General features: G+C 38.9%; 2 protein-coding genes and 1 pseudogene across 9 annotated transcripts in view; 1 reads left to right on the top strand and 2 right to left on the bottom strand.

Annotated features, from left to right (window-relative positions):
- The window catches only part of LOC125297247 (NACHT, LRR and PYD domains-containing protein 12-like), a gene marked incomplete in the record, with an annotated part of 868,465 nt that overhangs the window by 623,373 nt on the left and 222,041 nt on the right, over positions 1-23,051 (bottom strand).
- LOC125297245 (NACHT, LRR and PYD domains-containing protein 12-like) overlaps positions 1-23,051 on the top strand; it is a 666,703-nt gene that overhangs the window by 562,511 nt on the left and 81,141 nt on the right. The window lies entirely within an intron of this gene.
- The window catches only part of LOC125297497, a 49,260-nt pseudogene that overhangs the window by 11,159 nt on the left and 15,050 nt on the right, over positions 1-23,051 (bottom strand).

The raw sequence follows: 23,051 nt of genomic DNA, 5'->3' as shown, positions 1-23,051 counted from the left end.
CTTTACATTTTATTTTATTATTTTTTTCATTTGTGGAGGTGTATACAAGCTCCGTAATGTATAAGGCAGCAGTGTTAACCTTACTGCAGTGATGGTTCTGTAGACAGTGGTCACTCCCTTCCCTTCTCCTTTTTGTGTGATTTTTTTTTTGTACTTGTCTTCCTTATTGTTTATTGTTATTGTTTTCCTTATTGTTTATTGTTATTGTTTATGTCTTCCTTATTGTTTATTGTTATTGTTTATTGTTATTGTTATTGTTTTTCTTATTATGATTTTATATTTTATTTTATTTTATTTTTATTTTCTCATTTTTTTTTATTATGTCAGTGTTTGTTAGTGTTGTCAATATGTTCAATGTAAGAATGTCTTCTTGAAATGAACAACTTGCCATATCCATGTTGAACTGAAATAATGATAATAAAGAAAATAAACAAACAAAAAAATCTTGAAATCTTTTTTTAGTTTTGGCCATGTTTTATATTTTAAACATTCATCTGAGCAAGCCATTTCATAAAAATCTGAATTTCTTCAAACAGCCATTAAGATTGAGCTAGTCAAACAAGACATTTATTATAGTGGATGGAATCCACTATCTTGAAATCTCCTGGCTTCTTCTTCTTCTTATTATTATTATAACCTTTTCTTTTTACCTTTTCAAAAATGAATGCCTCTCTAACCGCTTAACACACAGACATGTTGAAATAACCGTTGTGTAAAAAATGTTTAAAAATGTATTTTTCTCTCTGTGACATCACAAGGGGGCTCATTTAGAAGAGTCGTAAAGAAATCAGGTGTGGCTTCATGCCGGTTCCAGCGCCGACAAGAGTGGCAGCATGTTGAGGTAACTCTGTGTCTTTGTGTTTTTCTTGAATTTCCCCTTGGGTATCAATAGAGTATCTATCTATCTAGCTAGCTTCTTAGCATACAATCTGGCGCTCCCTAAACTACAAATCCTTAAATTAATCGTTTTCAACCACACTGTCAGTTATCCTATGAATGGTTATAATATGTGTACTTCTACTTCAGGACTTCAGGACCTGTACTTCAGGACCAATGACAGGGTAATCAGCAGGTATCATATGAATAGTATCCAGTCTACCTGTCTGTCTCTCATTATACAATATTATCACCTTTACTTCAGGACCAATGGCTGTGTAATCAGCATGTATCATATGAATAGTTATAGTATTAGCACCTGTACTTCAGGAACAATGGCTGGGTAATCAGCATGTATCATATGAATAGTTATAGTATTAGCACCTGTACTTCAGGAACAATGGCTGGGTAAACAGCAGTTATCATATGAATAGTTATAGTATTAGCACCACAATTGCATACAATTACTCCATTCAATCATGAATTTTGTTCATTAGTATTGCTTGTTTTTCAAATGTTCATCTGAATAATATCATACATTTTAATAAAAAACATCTGGTTGCTTCGTTTGAACATTGTCAAACTTTAATATGATTAATGCAATGCCACAATCACAGATGAATGTGTAGTACTTTAATAAAGACCTCATCAGGAGATCAAAAACAAACTGCATCATTCTGGTCCAGGATGATGTACTACTAGTATGAATATTACTGTTCTTTATAAACACACAACTGACAGATTGAAACATTATTCATCTTGCATGAGCTGAATATAAGTGTCTGTACATGAGTTCTGATTTCATAAAAATACACACTGTCAATTTAACATTTCTAGTGTTAAACTCCAGTATGCAATTTCTGATGGTTTTTAAGATGTGAGCTACGACTGAAACTCTGAAGTGCACTGATATGGCTTTTCTCCTGTATGTGTGCGTTGATGGTTTGTAACCTCTGCCTTAGTCCTGAAACTTTTCCCACATGTAGCATATGTGATTGTGTAATGAACAACATTGTAATGCTAGTACAGTGGATCGTTTACACAGTGAAAACATCAAAATTATATTTTGTGCTATTATCGTTTGACTGAAGTAGCAATTTCAGATAAAAAAGTGGATTTATTCAAAAAGCCATTATGAGACATCTTGTCGCGGAGATATTTATGCAGTGTTGTACATTTTCAAAACATTAATTTACAATGATTACAATAAGGAGAATAGCATTTCAAAACTCAGTTATTATTAAAGCAACTTTCATAATAAATGTTGATCTGACATGCTTGTTGTAGTTTTCTCCAGGATGCCTGACATTCCGTTAATTGTTAAACAACAAAAAAGATTACTTTAAGTGATGTTTCATTTCATTTGTGATAAATTCTAGAAAATGTGATGTTTTCCTTTAAAAATCAGATGATGAGCCTTTTTTTGTCAATTTAGTGTTTGCATTGTTTCAGTCGAGTGTGGACTTTCTCATGTCTCTTAAGATGGAAGCTACAACTGAAACTCTTCCCACATGTAGCACACCGATATGGCTTTTCTCCTGTATGTGTGCGCTGATGCCTTATGACATCTGACCTATCCCTGAAACTCTTGCCACATGTAGCACACTGATATTGCTTTTCTCCAGTGTGGATCTTCTGGTGTGCCTTGAGATTGGATATTTGACTAAAGACCTTTCCGCAGTCAGTGCACTGGTATGGTTTTTCCCCAGTATGGATCCTCTGGTGTCTCTTGAGAACAGTTATGTCACTGAAGGCCTTTCCACAGTCAGTGCACTGGTATGGTTTTTCCCCAGTATGGATCCTCTGGTGTGTCTTGAGATAAGATTTTCGATTGAAGGCCTTTCCACAGTCAATGCACTGGTCGCGGCTTTTCCCCAGTATGGATCCTCTGGTGTCTCTTGAGAACAGTTATGTCACTGAAGGCCTTTCCACAGTCAGTGCACTGGTATGGTTTTCCCAGTATGGATCCTCTGGTGTCTCTTGAGAACAGTTATGTCACTGAAACTCTTTGCTACATGTAGCAATAATTGATATTGCTTTTCTCCAGTGTGTGGATCTTTCTGGTGTGCCTTGAGATTGATATTTGACTAAAGACCTTCCAAGAAATAGTGCACTGGTATGGTTTGTAACCTCTGCCTTAGTCCTGAAACTTTTTTCCCATGTAGCATATGTGATTGTTGTAATGAACAACATGAAAACATCAAAATTATATTTTGTGCTATTATCGCTTGACTGAAGTAGCAATTTCAGATAAAAAAGTGGATTTATTCAAAAAGCCATTATGAGACATCTTGTCGCTGAGATATTTATGCAGTGTTGTACATTTTCAAAACATTAATTTACAATGATTACAATAAGGAGAATAGCATTTCAAAACTCAGTTATTATTAAAGCAACTTTCATAATAAATGTTGATCTGACATGCTTGTTGTAGTTTTCTCCAGGATGCCTGACATTCCGTTAATTGTTAAACAACAAAAAAGATTACTTTAAGTGATGTTTCATTTCATTTGTGATAAATTCTAGAAAATGTGATGTTTTCCTTTAAAAATCAGATGATGAGCCTTTTTTTGTCAATTTAGTGTTTGCATTGTTTCAGTCGATATGGCTTTTCTCCTTAAGATGGATGCTACAACTGAAACTCTTGCCTGTAGCACACCGACATCTTTTCTCCTGACCTATCCCTGAATCTGACCTATCTTGCCACATGTAGCACACTGATATTGCTTTTCTCCAGTGTGGATCTTCTGGTGTGCCTTGAGATTGGATATTTGACTAAAGACCTTTCCGCAGTCAGTGCACTGGTATGGTTTTTCCCCAGTATGGATCCTCTGGTGTCTCTTGAGAACAGTTATGTCACTGAAGGCCTTTCCACAGTCAGTGCACTGGTATGGTTTTTCCCCAGTATGGATCCTCTGGTGTGTCTTGAGATAAGATTTTCGATTGAAGGCCTTTCCACAGTCAGTGCACTGGTACGGCTTTTCCCCAGTATGTCTCATCTCATCTGAGTTGATTTCTTGTTCATTTGCAAGAAAAGGACAAGTAAACAGTTTGAAACTCTATTAATTAACATAAAGGTAATACATGTTTGTTTTACTTCAAACATTCCACAAGTCATGTCAACTGTATTTATATAGTGCATTTCATACAGGAGATAGAACACTTATTAGTAACTTACCAGTAGAAGATTCTTTCTGACCATGCTCTCTTAAATCAGATTCCTCCTGTTTACTTTCCATCTGTGGAGACTTTTCTTCTTTGCAGTGAAACATTGCTGATGTGTGTGTTTCAGTCTTGAAGTCATGATCCAGTCCAGGGTTTTCTTTTTCTTTCTGAACTGCAAACAGATACTCTTGAAGGAAATCATCAAACTCTTCTTGCTTTATCTTCTTTGCTGGCATTGGCAGCAGTGTTGGATCATTAAATCCAGACATTGTAGACTCCAGTTCTGTGTTGTGAAACAAATTCAGTCAAACATTACATCTGAATTGCATTTGTAATTTACAATTACAATTGAATGATTAAACAAACACGTGCAGACAAATAAATACAATAGTTGTTTTGTCAGTTGAATAAAGATATTGTGTATGTTCTCAGAGTATCCCAGTGCCTACCTTGGAACAGGTGACTTCAGACAACTGACTGCGCTAGGTGGTGTTTATATCATGCCTCTTCTCTCTGACTCACTAGGTTCATCTAACCAATCAGTGACAGGAGCCTTTATGATGCAAACTAGAATGATAGGGTGTCAAATGGGCTTGGCCATGAATGCACTTGGAGACATTCCACAAAAGAGGGTAGGTGGAGTAATTAATACTTCACAAAGGAGGGTAGGTGGGGTAATTAATACTCCACAAAGGAGGGTAGGTGGAGGTGATGAACACTCCACATAGGAGGGTAGGTGGGGTAATTAATACTCCACAAAGGAGGGTAGGTGGGGTAATTAACACTCCACAAAGGAGGGTCGGTGGAGGTGATGAACACTCCACCAGCAGGTGGAGGTAATCAGCAGGTATCATATGAATAGTTTCCTCCAGTGCACCTGTCTGTCTATTATTCTACACACTGGCACACCTGGCACATTATCACCCGTACCTGGGTCAGCCAATCAACATTCCAATTGTGCCCATCTCCACACCCATTTGTCTTGGTGGGATCTCACAAACTCTTCACTCAACACATGACAAACCATACATCACAGTAAATAGCAGACATTAGCAAACACAAGGCAGTCCTGTGTATAATTAGCTGTTCCAGAGCAAAAAAATACAATTTTGACCATGCACACACAGGTGGAATAGTTATGATACTGCATTACCTTCACAACCACCACGCATGGTTGAGGAGTTTCATAGCTCAGAATTGGTCAAAAAATAAATTTCAGCACTCCATGGAATTATGCAGTAGTTGTGTTCAACTATAATTTAAGGCGAGACACGGCAGGTGAAAACATCGTTTTTTCATGCACTGGTCAATTTCGAGATTTTGAGCTAGTCTGTTACCTTAGCATGTATTCTATCACACTACTACAACAAAAAAGTCTGATTTACACATTTAGGTGTTTATTTCATTATATTGTGACCTACTCGCGCCTGTATATTTATCCTAAATTCAGCGAAAGTTAGCATTCTAACCTTGCATGCACTCCCGCAACTGTGACCCAAAACATATCGTGTGTTGTACCGTTGGAAAGCTCAGTTTTTCCTGTATCACGCTATGTGATCCATATATGGACACTTCCTTTATATCAGCAACCAATCGCGAAAGTTCAAAGACGAATCTAGGCTGAGAACGGAATCTCATTGGCTGTCTTTCAAGGCTGTTTTCTCAAAACGAGTTTCCTCTCCCACTCTGAGCAAGGAAACTCCACTTCAGAAGCACTTACATACACCAAACTTTCTAGACTTATGCCTAACTATATATCGAAGATTTGTACAGAGGGGTTTGTTGATATATTATTCCTAGCCTGACTTACATGACATTTTATGCCTAAAAACATGGCAAAAATGGATTTTTTTAGGGCTATTGATATCATATTCTAATTTACAGGATAACTAAAGTAGATATTCATAAATCCTTCTGTAAATTTTTCAACATCTATTATCTGAACACAATGAAAACATAATTTTGAACCTGGCTGTATCCAATGCTCAGGTTTCTTGCTTTAAAATGTATGCAAATTAGTGCAAGTAATCAACTGGGTAAGTTTTATAGTGATATCTGCTTGTTAAAAACTTTACCCTATTCACCTGTAGTGTCTCGCCTTAATCAATTATGTTTAGATCGTAGGCCTGTACTAGGCTATCATACTATTTGTACTAACGCTAACAAATGCTACCTTTGAATTAGGGCACTCAATTTTGTTAGCTTCCACATATTTCAATTCTCCTCACATAGACTTTTCTTAAATGGGTTTGGCATGAAGATTTGATGATGTGATGTGTGTGCCTCTCTAATTACATTTTGTATTGCTGCTTTGACTTTGTGAATTTGACAAAATTCTTCTTATCCTGTTATTTTATTAATACTGTACATTACTGCTGCTAAATACAGGAAGTAGTTGAACCTGAACTTGAGATTTTACTGAGGCACAACAGTTCGGTACTGGTGCACAAGCTCAAGTAAAAAAGGCTAGCAAGAATACAAATAAATACATTTCAGGTCTTTTCTAAAGCTTTCAATGAATTTACTGAATTCCATGATTTCTCCAGGCCTGAAAAATAGGATTTTACAATTCCATCACTTTTCCAGTTTTCCATGACCATGGGGACCCTGCAGATGGCTATTGACCTAAACAAAGGGGAGGCCATTACGTTTTGGTTTATTGTAAATGCATGGATGTTGGCGGGGCTGTCAGGTCACAACACCAACACATTTCATATAAAAGCACAGGCCAGCATTGGTCAGTTATCTCCTTGGTTCTCTTCTGAGCCACTCTCCATCATCAGAGATCATCAGACATCATTCTTCTGGACCAGGAGTGGGCAACTAATTTCCCCAAGGGGCCACATGACAAACTGGGACTGTTGAGGAGGGCCGGACCCAAAATACCAAACTCAAGTCTGAACTCAATTCTGTTCAATTCTATTCAGTTCTTGTATAACATTAAGTAAATCTTTTGGTTTTGTTTACTAGTCGTAAGAACAGATGAAAATGTGAGGGAGACAAAGGGAAAACAGCAATATTTTATCTATGTCCAGCATTTAATCCTCATTCTCGAAAATTATTTTTTGACATTGACTTTTTTTTTCCAGTTTTCAAAGACTGATATAAAAAAGTACTACAATATCTATATAATTAGGCTAGGTCATGAAAATGTGAAGGAGTCAGTACAACCGATAGGCCTGTGCCACCATTTCATCAACACTCAGCAATATTTCATCATTAAATCATTAAATTAACTCTATGCAGAATTAGACTATGAAAATGTGGAGCAGACAATAGTAGGTTGTCATTAGTTAATCAACATGCACAAAGAAAACTATTTTTAAAATTTAGGCTATGTTTTTGCTTTAACTTTATGCACATAACTGTGATTGGTCAACTCGCTCTGTGTTCAGCCGGCTGCTTCAAGCAACCTGTGGGTAGTAGCCAGTGTTGTGTGTAACGAGTTACAAAGTAACGAGTTACAGTAACATAACTATTTTTTTGAGTAAAAAGTAGTGTAACGCGTTACTACTGAAAATTTGGTAACGTAACGTAGTTCCTTTTTCATATCGGCGCAACGTTACTTTTCCCAGGGACAAATTTGACAGTGACGCTGCTTTCTCAGTTGCGCTCTTGCGCAATAGGCAGGGGCTCCACACGCCAGCCTATGTGGACTGAACTAAGGGGAGGAATGTGAGTGTTAGTTGTAGCCTAGCCTAGTCTAGAAATCTAGACGCACCCTAGCGGCAGCAAATGTGGGTCTGGCTCGTCAGGCTATAGCCTACACTGTCCTCTGATTTTGTCTACTTTGTTTGTTAACTCAACTGCCAGCCTATTGATATGATTTGCACAAGCTTTGCACCAAATTTGCACCTGTTTAATGAAAGAGTATAAGGCTATAAAAAAAGCCCTCATATATGTGTGTATATGTATGTATATGTGTTCACCTATATGGCCAAGATGTAGCGAGGCTATGTGATTTGATATTGTTTCATAGGGCTTTAGTGGTGGTGTGGAAGCCTATAAGCCCAATGTTTTCTTGTCAAGTGCTCTGTTTGTGGCATTTTTTATAATAAAGAGCACAAAATAAATACCTGATATTGGATTCTGCCCAAAGTCGAGCAACAAAAGTAACGTAAAAGTAACAAGTAACGTAATAAGTTACTTTCCATAGAGGGTACTTAACGACATAACTGGTTACTTTTTTGAGGAGTAACGAGCAAACACTACTTTTTAAAAGTAACTTCCCCAACACTGGTAGTAGCATCATACTAGTTCGCTAACATAAGCTTTGCAAATAAACTCAAAAACAACATATTTTGGTTACAATTACGGGGTTATCCGATTGTAAACTGTCTATCTGCCAGTAACGTTTTGAAATGAACACTTCATATCGACAACGAGCAGCAGGAGTTTGTTCTAACAAACTTTGCGGTGGTGAGCGACGCAGACATAAGGGACACAAAAAGGCAAACTGCAGACGTAAAGGCAACTGCATTGTGTCGACGCAGAAGCATAAACTCTATTCACCAGCACATATGTATGCACATATGTATGTTCTGGACAGATGACAGAGGCCTGCTCTCTTATCAGAAGCCAAAAATAGCATTTTTGTTGATAATTCTAAATAGCTTTTATTCTTAGGCTTTTACCAAGTTAAAAAAACTATTTCAGTTGCTACTGCTGAAGCTTTATTTTAAGCCTTATTTCACTTTCTCCCTTTGAGCCTTTGACTCAGTGCTCCAGTCATCTTGAGAAGCATTTTCTACTGGTTTGTTTTTATCCATTCCTGACAAATGGCTCCTAAGGTAAGTTAAATAACAGTTTCATTAAGCCATTTCTTCCAGTTTAGCTGTGGTTCTTCTGCTCCCTTTGTGGTTTCTAATAGTTGCTTAGGGACTTGATTGTAAATCAGCACATATGATTATGCTTTTGTAATGTTCAGAGTGTAGGACATTATACTCAATGCCTTGTTTTCTTTTTCCAGGAAACAAGCAAACAGAGACTATCTGCTGTGCCCTGTGTGCATGAAAACCCAGAAATCCCTGTCAAGGTATCTGCACAGGGTCTGCATGAAGAATGGTACCGAATTTGCCATTGTAACAGCGGAGGTACATGCAAAACAGGACGCTGTGGAACTCCTGGAGAATGGCAGGATTATTAGTCATTAGTCAAGTCATTCATCAAATTGTGCATGATGCTGACTCAGTCAAAATGTTGGTGGCTGAACTTTTCAGTCTTTCCCATTACGTCTCTTTTACTATGATATGTTATATTGTTAAGGTGATTGGAATAGAATGACAAACTATTATTCCCTTATTCGGATTGTAAACATTTGTGTTGTTTTTACCCATTTCTGTGACTTAAGTTTCATAAAGATAGTTTAATTAACCACTTAAAATACCATTGTTATATAATTTAATTCCAGATTTATTTGTTGCCCCTGCATGAACAGTAGGTTCAACTTGAGGACAGAAATGATCAACCTTTAATACTGAGGTGGTCTGTTTATTACTGTAGCCTACAATCTTCAGTTATATGAATAGACACAATATTAGCACCGGTACTTCAGGAACAATGGCTGGATAATCAAATGTTATCATATGAATAGCTGTACTTTAGGAACAAGGGCTGGCTAATCAGCAGGTATCATATGAATAGTATCCTCCAGTGCACCGGTCTGTCTCTCATTATACAATATTAGCACCTGTACTTCAGGAACAATTGCTGGATAATTAGCAGGTATCATATGAATAGTATCCTCCAGTGTACCTGTCGGTCTCTCATTATACAATATTATCACCTGTACTTCAGGAACAATTGCTGGATGATTAGCAGGTATCATATGAATAGTTGTAGTATTAGCATATCATATCATATGAATATCGTCCTCCAGTGCACCTGTCTGTCTATTATTCTACACCACTGGTACACCTGGCACATTAGCACGGGAACCTGGGTCAGCCATCAACATTCCAGAGTGTATGACATATCTGTAAGTATGTTGCTATATAGACTATGTCAATATTTAGTGTGGGTCAGCCATCAACATTCCAGAGTGTATGACGTATCTGTAAGTATCTTACTATAGAGACTGCAAAATAAAAAGGTAAAAAAAGCAAATCTAAAGGTTTGCGCAATGTTTGCAGTTGAAACAACTGGATACGATAGCAGTTGGGATTGCAGCAAGCTAGAAGACTTTGTCCAGAATGGCAAAATTACTCAAAGAGGTTGGTGCTTGACACATGTAGGGTGATATTAATGATAAAATGAAAAATGCCCATGATAGTAAATGCAACCCATTGTAAAATGTATGTGTGAGGCTCATATTAGGCATATTCCATACAAAGGCGTCCCTATTCAGTGTGTTTAAAAAAAAAGATCCATTTTGAAACTGGTCAGGAATCGCTCAAGGTGCACTTTTATAAGACAAATCTGAAAACACATCAGGACCAATGAATCCATCCTCACAGATGAATGGCGTGCCTACAAGAATCAACTCTCCCAGAATGGGTATAGGCAATTCTCAGTCTGCCACAAACAAAACTTTGTAAATCCAGAAAACAGTGCACATACTCAACATATTGAACCTGCATGGCAGACATACAAAAAACAAATATGGCGTCTCAGGGGGAAATCGAACCCCTCAGTCCCTCAAAACACACCTTAAAATGATTGAATGGTACTACTGGTTAGGAATCCGACATTGTAATGGTGTGTTGGGTAGACTCGTGCTTGATTTGAAAAAGCTTCAGAAATGACGGCAATGAAATGGTGGTTAAAGACTAGTATGTGAATAGTTTAATGCATGTTCCACATGCACAGTTAGGTTAGCTGGCATGTTAACATGCCCATGTATTAGGGTTTTGCAAAATTCATTGCTGAAATAAACTCTTGTTATTATAGTTGAAATTAGACTAAATGTTCCAGAAATGTAAAATGTACAGAAATAGGACATACATGATAGTGTAATGGCACTTAATGACATGTTCAGATGGTTCACTGTACTTTTTTTCTGAGGACCCACTTTTTAAGAACGATAGACCATCGCAACCCAATTATCTTCAGATGTAATATGCAACCACCAAATACTGCCCAAATTGTTGATGTTTTAGGCCATGGCTTCTAAAACTTTTCTATGTTGGGCCCCTTCAAACCATTCTACAATGGATCAGTAAAGATCAGAAAATATCAGTTTTAATGCGCATCCGAGAGTTTGGGGATATTATCGCATGCTGCGAGTCACTCTCAGCATAATAAGCTGTTCCTGAATATCTAAGAGAGATGTTCGTCTACGTTGCGTTGCAGACATTTGGATCCATAACACCGTGGACGTCGATTCCGATGTAAACATAGCCTATGCAAATAACTCAAGTCTTTATATTGTAGCCTAATTGTGGAGGTTTCTTTATTTGGAATTTAAATCCGCATTTTCCACATTTTTAAAAGTGTGATTGTTTGTGCTAAGGCTGTATTGGTGTTGTGATAGGCTATGTTGTAAGACTGTGAAATGAATAAATATCAGAACAAGAGGCTTTTGCGCAATAGGTGAAGAATACAGAAAGATGAACGATAATGCGCCTTTAGGCTACTGTAGTGGAGTTCGTAAAATAATGCGCCTTTAGGCTACTAGAGTGGAGTTCGTGAGACGGCTGCTTTTAACTGTAAAGAGTGCATCTACAATTGAAACTATCAATAGCATATGTCCGGCCAGTCTATGGATGACAGGGATGGTTCATTGTTGACAGCACGGTCTTTGAGATTTTAATCTTTAAATCTGCCAAGCTGAAGAGTTGGTATCTGGTATTGTTTGTGCAACTATACTACATGCAAAAATACACAGATTGAGTTATGACAAAAACATGACACCACTAGACTGTGGTAGTAAACAAACTAGATCCTAAAAGAAAGGTGCTAGCTTCCCTGGCTGAATGGTAGGCTAAGCTATTAGCCTACACAACATTAATTGAGACTTATGTTGGCGACCCAAATAAAATCTCCTGCGACCCACCCGTGGGTCACGACCCAGTCTTTGGGAACCAATGCTTTAGGTCAAAGGTAAGTATTCATGACACTGTCAGGAAACTATTTTGGTGTGTAATAGTTCTTTGTGACAGCTTAATGACAAGGCAAAACTGTACTACTGTAGTTGAGGTCAAGAAAAGTACTCATGACCAATTTATAATGGTGTCATGACAGTCAATTATTTAGACTCATCACTTCATATACCAAGAAGATAAGTCAGGCCAAACACAGTTACATGTCAAGTTCTCATGACAAACATGCCAAACACCTTGCATTTCTTTCTTGATTAATGTCAAGTTTGTCATGACAATATTGTAAACGGGTTACATTTTATTGGCTAATGTCAAGTTGTCATGAAGATGACACCCAAACAATGTCAACTTGACATTCCAAAAACCGAATAACACATTATGACAACAGTCATAAACATCAATAATGTCTTAAAATAAGTCAAATTTTTTAGTAACACTTTATTTGAAGAGGTCTACATAAGAGTGACATGTACCCGTCATAAGAATAGCATGACATGTGTTTGTAGAACTACTTTTTCTGTCACATATTAACAATTTTGCAACTTGCTGTTACTAGTTCTAAATGGACGGTTGCTATGGCCAAAGGCCAGGCATTAGTTGTATCACTCTCGTTGTCAAGCGGGCATATCCCAGGATTCTGATGTACCTTGTCTTTGAAGCATTGTTATTTTACTTAGCCTACTACCATCCAACTAGCTAAAAGCATTTCTGTCATATGCTAAATGTTGCTACGTTATGTACATCTGTATTTTACGGCTTGGATGCAACATGACAGTTCATTTAAAATTCACAACAAGTTTGGCGAATTAATATACAACTGTGATAAGGCCAAAAAATGGATCTACTTCATAGGTGTTCAAATAACATATGTTATTGCACATTATAAATTACGGAGGACAAGGGGAAAAGCAAAAACAAACTGCATCTTAATCAGATCATGGAGGGCAGCCACAGCTGATTGTATCACACAGGCAATTCATCCTTCTGGTCAAGGATGATGTGGTACTTGTTCTTCATCTTGCATTAGCTGAATAAAGTTGTCTGTACATGAGCTCTGATTTTATCAAAACACATACTCGGTCCATTTAGCATTTCTATTAGTCGACTCCTGTATGCAATTTCTGATGGTTCTTAAGATTTGAGCTTTGACTGAAACTCTTCCCACATGTAGTGCACTGATGTGGCTTTTCTCCTGTATGTGTGTGCTGATGTTGACTAAGATTTGAGCTACTACTGAAACTCTTCCCACATGTAGTGCAGTGATATGGCTTTTTTTCCTGTATGTGTGTGCTGATGTTGACTAAGATTTGAGCTACTACTGAAACTCTTCCCACATGTAGAACACTGATATGGCTTTTCTCCTGTATGTGTGCGCTGATGGATGGTGATCTTTGATTTAGTCCTGAAACTCTTCCCGCATGCAGTACACTGATATGGCTTTTCTCCTGTATGTGTGCGCTGATGGATGGTGACCCTATCTTAGTCCTGAAACTCTTCCCACATGTAGAACACTGATATGGCTTTTCTCCTGTATGTGTGCGCTGATGGATAGTGACCTCTACCTTAGTCCTGAAACTCTTCCCACATGTAGTACACTGATATGGCTTTTCTCCTGTATGTGTGCGCTGATGGATGGTGATCTTTGATTTAGTGGTGAAACTCCTCCCACATGTAGAACACTGATATGGCTTTTCTCCTGTATGTGTGCGTTGATGGATGGTGACTGCTTGCTTAGTCCTGAAACTCTTCCCACATGCAGTACACTGATATGGCTTTTCTCCTGTATGTGTGCGCTGATGGATGGTGACGTCTGCCTTAGTCCTGAAACTCTTCCCACATGTAGTACACTGATATGGCTTTTCTCCTGTATGTGTGCGCTGATGGATGGTGACCTCTTGCTTAGTCCTGAAACTTTTCCCACAGTCAGTGCACTGATATGGCTTTTCTCCAGTATGGATCCTCTGGTGAGTCTTGAGATGATCCATCCTAGTGAAGGTCTTTCCACATTCATTACAATGATGTTCAATTTCCACAGCATGTCTCATCTCATCGGTGTTGCTTTCTTGATGATTTTCAAAAGAAGGACAAGAAAACAATTTGAAATACTCTATAATTATTATTATTGTAATTGATGTTCATGCATCAATATTTCCTCGAGACAAAACACTAATGAGTAACTTACCGGTAGGAGAAGAGTCTTTCTGTCCATATTCTCTTACATCATATTCCTCCTCCTGTTTGATATCCTTCACTGAAGACGTTTCTTCTTTGCAGTTAAATGTTAGTGATGTGTGTGTTTCAGTCTTGCAGTCATGATCCAGTCCAGGCTTTTCTTCTTCTTTCTGAACTGCAAACAGATGTTCCTGATGGAAATCATCAAACTCTTCTTCTTTTATCTCCTTCACTGGCATAGGCAGCAGTGTTGGTTCAGTGAATCCTGACATTTCAAACTCCATTTCTGTATTGTGAAACAAATCCAGTCAAACATTACATCTGAATTGCATTTGTAATTTACAATTACAATTGAAAGATTACACAAACAAGTGCCAACAGCATCCGTCTTATTTGTTTTCAAGTAGCAGGAAATTCACGCGTAACCGTCGCATGATGTGATTGGTCCGATAGAAGTTTAATTTTTCCAGCTTGCAAGCCAACGGAGAGTTAGACTACCCTGGCTGCAAAGGACATTTGCTGCCGCTAGGGTGCGTCTAGATTTCTAGGCTAGTCATTTGTACGTACATGTGCATTTTTGTCTGTATAAAGGTGTTTGTTTCTGAACACAAGGCCATACCACCACACCATCCAGAGAGCATGTCTGAACTGATTCTTATTCAGTTTTGTAATAAAATTGAGTTTTTCTAATACTGGAATCGCTGTGTGTTTTATTCCTTACACACCATCCTTTAGTTCCAGATTTTGCCCGTACACAATTACAGTAGGCTCAACTTGAGGGCAGAAATGATCCATTTAGAATGCTGAAGTATACTAGAGTACTGTCGCCTACAATGATCAGATATTTTTGACAGGCCTACCGCATCGCAGTATGGTGCAGTAAATGGCTGGAATGAAAAGCACATTGATAGCACACGCAGCTAACGAATAATGCAAAACCACCACAACAAACCATTCAGGGGTGTACTCTCTCTCTCTTGATCCATCACTAGGTTAGTCACTTTAGCACGTCTAATGTACGCATACTGTATGCAATTTCTGGTGGTTCTTAAGACTTGAGCTGTGACTGAAACTCTTCCCACATGTAGTGCACTGATATGGCTTTTTTCCTGTATGTGTGCGCTGATGGATGGTGACTTCTGATTTAGTCCTGAAACTCCTCCCACATGTAGTACACTGATATGGCTTTTCTCCTGTATGTGTGCGCTGATGGTGGTGACGTCTGATTTAGTCCTGAAACTCTTCCCACAACCAGTGCACTGGTGTGTTTTTTTCTCCTGTATGTGTGCGCTGATGTTTAAGGAGGTTTGAGCTTAGACTAAAACTCTTCCCGCATGTAGTGCACTGATATGGCTTTTCTTCTGTGTGGATACTCTGGTGTACCTTGAGTAAAGGCCTTTCCACAGTCAGTGCAGTGGTGCGGTTTCTCAGTTATCTTCAGTTATATGAACAGTCACAATATTAGCACCTGTACTTCAGGAAAATTGGCTGGATAATCAAATGTTATCATATGAATAGTTATAGTATTAGCACCTGTACTTCAGGAACAATGTCTGGGTAATCAGCAGGTATCAAATGAATAGTTATAGTATTAGCACAGGTACTTCAGGAACAATGGCTCGGTAATCAGCAGTTAAGTAAGCATAAGTATATATACACTGTTTTGATCCCGTGAGGGAAATTTGGTCTCTGCATTTATCCCAATCCGTGAATTACTGAAACACACTCAGCACACAGTGAACACACAGTGAGGTGAAGCACACACTAACCTCGACGCTCGGGGAGCAGTGAGGGGTTAGGTGCCTTGCTCAAGGGCACTTAAGCCGTGCCTACTGGTCGGGGTTCGAACAGGCAACCCTCCGGTTACAAGTCCGAAGCGCTAACCAGTAGGCCACGGCTGCCCCATAAGGCCATGATAATGTCCTTCAGTGCACCTGTCTGTCTATTATTCTACATCACTGGTACATTAGCACCTGTACCTGGGTCAGCCATCAACATTCCAGAGTATACAACGTATCTGTAATCATCTTGCTATAGAGACTATGTCAATATTTTGTGTGGGTCAGCCATCAACATTCCAGAGTGTATAACGTATCTGTAATTATTTTGCTATAGAGACTGCAAAATAAAAAGGTAAAAAAGCAAATCTAAAGGTTTGCACAAGGTCTGCAGTTGAAACAACTGGATATGATAGCAGTTGGGATTGCAGCAAACTCGAAGACTTTGTCAAGAATGGCAAAATTACTCAGAGAGGTTGGTGCCTGACACATGTAGGGTGATATTAATGATAAAATGAAAAATGCCCGTATAATGCCAATGATAGTAAATGCAACCCATTGTAAAATGTATGCGTGAGGCTCATATTAGGCATATTCCATACAAAGGCGTCCCTATTCAGTGTGTTTGAAAAAAAGACCCATTTTGAAACTGGTCAGGAATCGCTCAAGGTGCACTTTTATAAGACAAATCTGAAAACACGTCAGGACCAATGAATCCATCCTCACAGATGAATGGCGTGCCTACAAGAATCAACTCTCCCAGTATGGGTATAGGCAATTCTCAGTCTGCCACAAACAAAACTTTGTAAATCCGGAAAACAGTGCACATACTCAACATATTGAACCTGCATGGCAGACCAGTAGTGATTGAATGGTACTACTGGTTAGGAATCCGCCATTGCAATGGTGTGTTGGGTAGACTCGTGCCTGATTTGAAAAAGCTGCAGAAATGATGGCAATGAAATTGTGCTTAAAGACTAGTATGTTAATAGTTTAATGCATGTTCCACATGCACAGTTAGGTTAGCTGGCATGGTAACATGTCCATGTATTATGGTTTTGCAAAATTCATTGCTTAAAAAAGTCATGACTGAGAGTGACGGGGCAAGGAACAACTCCCTTCTATTTGTAGTGTTCTTACACAATGTAACATTCTTGTTCTATTTGTAGTGTTCTTACACAATGTAACATTCTTGTTATTTAGTTCTTTAAAAGTTTGATGGACAGTCTCTTTCATGGGGGATAAGGGGTTAATCCATGACAATCTCAGTATGTAATTGTTGGCCATCACTGAGCATAACACAAGTTATTTCCACTATTTTCATGCTTTATCATCACTAAATTCTCCCTGATCTACATTCCAAAAATATCCAAAATGGTGCATTATGAAGAATAAAATTCATATTATGGAGCTTCATAGTCAAATGTTTTATTTCATTAAAAGAAATAACAAATATGTATCTTTATCTGGTATAAATCCCATTAGGATCATCAAGTGCCCACATGGTCACTTGGGGGTCCAAATATAGGGTTCCAAAAGAATCACCTCTGCCCCCCCACCAGTGGTACCATAACCCTCAAATCAATTTTGGCGAGAGCAAAGTTCCCAAATATCACAAATAATCCTGTTTAGAATAAGTATGATCACTAATCGTGGTGCTAGCCGCACCCAAAAAGAGATACATAATTTTGGTTGACCCACCTCTCACCCAAACAGTAAGGAATGTTGATTCTGCCTGCAGAATTGTGTAGTACAAACTACAATGAACACACCAATTGTCAGCCTTCTATCACTATTATAAGAGAAATTATGGGCCTCCAAAAATGCCAACAAATGAAATGCAAAATTCCAATTTGTCAAAAAGGGGTGTGGCAATTTGAAATTCAAATGGACACCACGTGCACACTTTTGAGATATTCAGATTCCTTTGTTTGGTAACATAAGGCATTTTTTTGTACCACCTTTCAGCAAAATCTGAGAGGTGTCATGTACATGGGTGGCTGAGTTGGTGTGGAATGACCCAAAGGACATTTGCGGTGAGTCTAAGTGGTGGCGGAAGATGATAATTGTTCCTGAAACAGAAGGGAGGGCTTTGAAAGTGAGTAGTAGAATTTTAAATTTGATTTGGGACAGAACCGTTAACCAGTAAAGCTGAGAAAAAATAGGGGTGATGTGAGCAGATCACTTGGTATGAGTGAGTAGTCTGGCTGCGGAGTTCTGAATATATTGTAGTCTTTGAAGTGATTTAGTGGGGAGGCCAATAAATAGGGAGTTGCAAGATGTAATGAAGGACTGAACCAGGGTCTGTGCATCAGTGGTAGAAAGGAAGGGGTGAAAGTGGGCAATGTTCAGGAGGTGAAAGAATGCAGTTTTAGTGAGGAGGGATTTAATGTGATGTGGGGCTCGAACCTGAGTGAGGGGCCAAGCAGTATGCCGAGGTTTCTGACAACAGGAGTGGATTTGACAATTGTACCATCAATGTTCAGACTGAGACTATGAGATTTGGACAGTTGAGATTTAGGCCTGATGAGAAGGATTTGGTTTTATCTGTGTTGAGTTTTAGAAAGTTATGTTGCATCCATAGCTTTAAGTCAGATAGGCAGTCAGTGAGTCGGGAGATGACAGTCGGGAGATGAGAACATTGGGGTTGACCATGTCAAATGCAGCGCTTAAAGGTTGTATCAGCGATTTTAGGCCCAAAAAAGGCCCAAACATAAATGATCACATTCATCTAATCTTTCCTAATGATCCGCTAGCTGCCTGCCCCATCTCTTTTTTTTGTTTGAACATCGAAAGAAGTGACGTTACCCCGCTATCGCTGGTGCAACCTTTAAGTCGAGGAGGATGGGAATGGTTGCTAAGCTGTTATGAGTAGACAGGAGAAGGTCACTTATTACTCACAGGAGTGCAGTCTCTGTGCTGTGACGTGTACAGAAACCAGATTGGAAGTGCTCATACAGTATATTGCATGGGAGGACTGGCCATCTGGCATACCGGGCATTTTCCCGGTGGGCCAACACACCTTTTGGGCCGATAGAATAGGCTATATAAATAATTTTGGCCAACGATCGGCTCGAAGGAAGGACATTCAGCGGCCCATTGGTTACATTTCCATATTGACACTTGACTGATCCAATAACAGCTCACGTCAGGCCCCACCCCTCCCATTTTGGCTCAGAGCCAGCGTGAATTATGTAGCCTATAACCTAACACATTGGAACTGCGTGAAAATATTCGAATCCAACTATTCGAATATTTGAAGATCACGACTCATCCCTAGTCAGGACACTGCATTGCTATTAAGTTCAGCCGGACATATTGCATGATACAGGCGACAAATCAGGCGACATTCGAAGGGCGATCTAGATATCTAAATACACAATGAGAACCTGGATTCAGAACGCAAACAAACATGTTTGGTAGCAAGTGACTGCTACGCTAAACCCCCACTAGAAACCAAGGTGAACACATACAGGGCTCACAATAAAACGGTCGAGCAAACACATTGTTTAAGACACTATCAAACCACATCACAAAGATGAACTTCACCCAAGGGTAGGCTACTTACAATTTCAGGTCTCTTTTTTTGTCAAACTCCCTTTTCTTCTTCTTCTGTTACTTCGACAGTCGCTTCTTGGGTCTCTTATTTGTCGAGTGATCCATGATGAATGCAACAATTGCCTTGCAACTGGCTGTTTATATCTAGCCGTCTCATGTTTGGGGGTGTGTCTGCCGTAAAGCATTTTCGAAACTACAATCTGACTACATTTTCGAGGATTTACCCGGACCGGGTCCAGAAAGTTGCATATTCATTTTTTCTGCGGAGAAGCGATAGGGGGAGACGAAGCACCCACCAAATGACCCAGAAAGTAGAACCATCAGAACGACTCTCAACCTGCATAATTAAGGTCATTTTTGCTAAAATTGTTGCATAGGGCTTTGGGTAAATTTGAAAAAAATCAAAATCAATTTTGTCTTCAAAGAAGAAGGAAAGCATGGCACTGCTCAGGTGTTTTGGAACTGGCAGTCACAGGATGACACAAGTCAAGTCATATATATATATATATATATATATATATATATAGAGAGAGAGAGAGAGAGAGAGAGAGAGAGAGAGAGAGGCAGAGAGAGAGTGCATTTCATACTGGAGATGAAACACTAATTAGTAACTTACCTGTAGGAGAAGAGTCTATCAGCTGATGCTCTCTTATATCAGATTCTTCGTCCTGTTTAATTTCCATCAGTGGAGACTTTTCTTCCTCCTGTTTAATTTCCATCAGTGGAGACTTTTCTTCTTTGCAGTGAAACATTGCTGATGTGTGTGTTTCAGTCTTGCAGTCATGATCCAGTCCAGGCTTTTCTTCTTCTTTCTGAACTGCAAACAGATGTTCCTGATGGAAATCATCAAACTCTTCTTCTTTTATCTCCTTCACTGGCATAGGCAGCAGTGTTGGTTCAGTGAATCCTGACATTTCTGACGCCAGTTCTGTGTTGTGAATCAAATTCAGTAAAGTATTACATTTGAATCACATTTGTACTACAAGACTGAAGATTAAATAGAAAACAAGTGCATAGTTGTACTGGTAGTTGAATATATATACTGTATATTATAAATAATGGCATTACTTTTTTTCAGTAACGAGTAATCGAATTGATTACTCTTCCCATTTTAATAACGCCTTTACCGTTACTGCCAAAAATCCGGCGCGTTACTATAATTGAAGCTGTTATTTTCATCAGACGCTGAGCAGAGGCGCAAATACTTTTTCCTTGGTTAGCGGGTAGTGCACGAGACAAGCGCATAAATGCTGAAGATTGGCTGAGGTCGAGTAAAATCTCATGGTAAGCCAATCAGAGATAGAGTTGGGCGGGTGTTCGAAAGCATGCATAGTCGGACACACAACGAACAGTAGAATCGAGTCAGTCAACTAAAGACACAGGTATGGCGAGCCCAATTAATCCAAAAGTAGCCTTCTCTAAATGGAAGTATTAGCCACGACTTTCCGCTCCAATAAAGTAAAGGAACGAATGTAGGCCTAATTGTGAAATGTACATTATGCCCTGGGCAAAAGTGCCTATCCACATGGGTGTCAAGTAATTCAAACTTAGTTAAACGTATTTCAATGTTGCATGCTTACACAAAATAAATGGCCAAGGCCACCGAAAGAGGAGACAGTGCCACAAAACTTAAGCAACTGAAGCTTGATTTTAAGGCCCCACCACACGTTTAGTCTCACAGACCGAACTGAACAAACTGGTAGCCAGGTATGCAGTGGAGGATACGCTGCCATATAGACGTGATGGCTGGGAGTACGTTCGGAAAAAATGGATTTTACGCATCGCGAACGGAACGCTTCAGTTCCTGTCAGAGGGAAAGGGTCAGAGGAGGACGTTCAGTCATACATTTTGACATGGACAGCCAGATGCCACCTGCACTTCGTTGGAGTTTACCTCGACTGGAAACCACACAGCTGGATAAACTGAGGTAATATATGTTTTTACATTGGTTGTAGTTATGGTTAATCTTAAAGGAATTATCCGGAGTAAAATGCACTTTAGATCAATTTACGGATGATTGGGAGTACATACGTTGAGTTGACATCAAAATCATGTCATTCGGATGTGTTTTGAGAAAGTTCGATTTTACCGTTTTTAATCAAAACTTGGAAGTGACCAGGGCAAGTCATTTTGCCGCCACAAAACGCTATTTTTATACCTCTTCTACAGTTCCAAACAACATTACTCTTACGTGGTAGTGAGTAGAGGGTCCCTAAAGCCAAACCGAAGTATCCCGAGGTCTTTATGTGGTCGGATAGAGAAATGGAAATGTTGCTGCTGCTGCTGGCGTCTTTAGGGGAAAGTCCGTAGGAGTCGATTGCCGAGTGTGGAGTAACACGCACTGGAAATTCACAATTTCGTCGCCGTTTTTAAAAAAAAAAAAAAAAAAAAAAAAAAAAAAAAAAATCACCTCAAACCTCAATTGTGAAAATCAGACAAAAGAGTCAAGGATCATTCGCATGAACGCATGTCCAGCATTGAACTGGTGGTGGCGCTAGTGTGTTCAATGTACTGTATATACATGAAAATTGCTGTGAGTGATTGGGACAGTGTCCTAACTAATGGTATCAAGATTTGTTATGTTAACTCAAAGCGTCACCGAGATGTTAGCCCACTTCCTGTTTTGCGGCTTCATCGCCATATTTTATTGGCTGTCACGGGCAAACAAAGTGGAAATTGAAAAATCTGGCAAGTATCTTGTGTGCGGCTTGGTCTGATGGTAAACTTCGCCAAGTTTCGTGAAAATCGGATGAAATTTGTGACCGCTGAAACTTTTCGTAGAGTTTGGACTAAATCCAATCTGGCGGAAGCCATCTTCTACGTCACAAAACAATAACAATGACTAGCCTCCTGCTAATGCCCCTCGTGGCTTGAGAGAAACGCGTTCCTTTAGCAACTCATTCGTACATGTTGTACGGGTGGGTGTACAATGATTTACGAGTAGGGATCGACCGATATTAATTTTTTAGTGCCGATACCGATTTTTTTCCATCAGCTTTAGCCGATGACCGATACAGGCTGCCGATTTTCTTGAGCCGATATTTGGAGCCGATACTGCTTTTATTTTGCTCCCTCAATTTACATCATACAAATGACACATAATTACACAAATGATGATAACAAATGTTATAAGTCTCAATTTAAAAAAGGACCATTTATTGAACTTATGGATGGGTGCACTGGATATGGTTAACTGTGCAAAATGCTTTCATCAACATCTTACAACACAGCCTTGATGATGCATTGCTTGCTGACATATTATAAGACATAATTCAAGTCATCACAAAATGTCCTTTGTCAACACATTTAAATAATTTAAAAAAACAATAAGCCTGAAAAGTAGCTATTGAAATAAAGTGCTTGATTTGTCATTTTAGACTGCATGGTTTCAATTTTTCTATGTCTATATTTTTCTAAAAAAAGCTGCCAGATTTGTCAACCACAGAACATAAATCAGCAGAGG

Source organism: Alosa alosa, chromosome 7, assembly GCF_017589495.1.
Source record: "Alosa alosa isolate M-15738 ecotype Scorff River chromosome 7, AALO_Geno_1.1, whole genome shotgun sequence".
In the NCBI taxonomy this organism is placed as follows: Eukaryota; Metazoa; Chordata; class Actinopteri; order Clupeiformes; family Clupeidae; genus Alosa; species Alosa alosa.
This window is presented reverse-complemented; position numbering and strand designations above follow the sequence as displayed.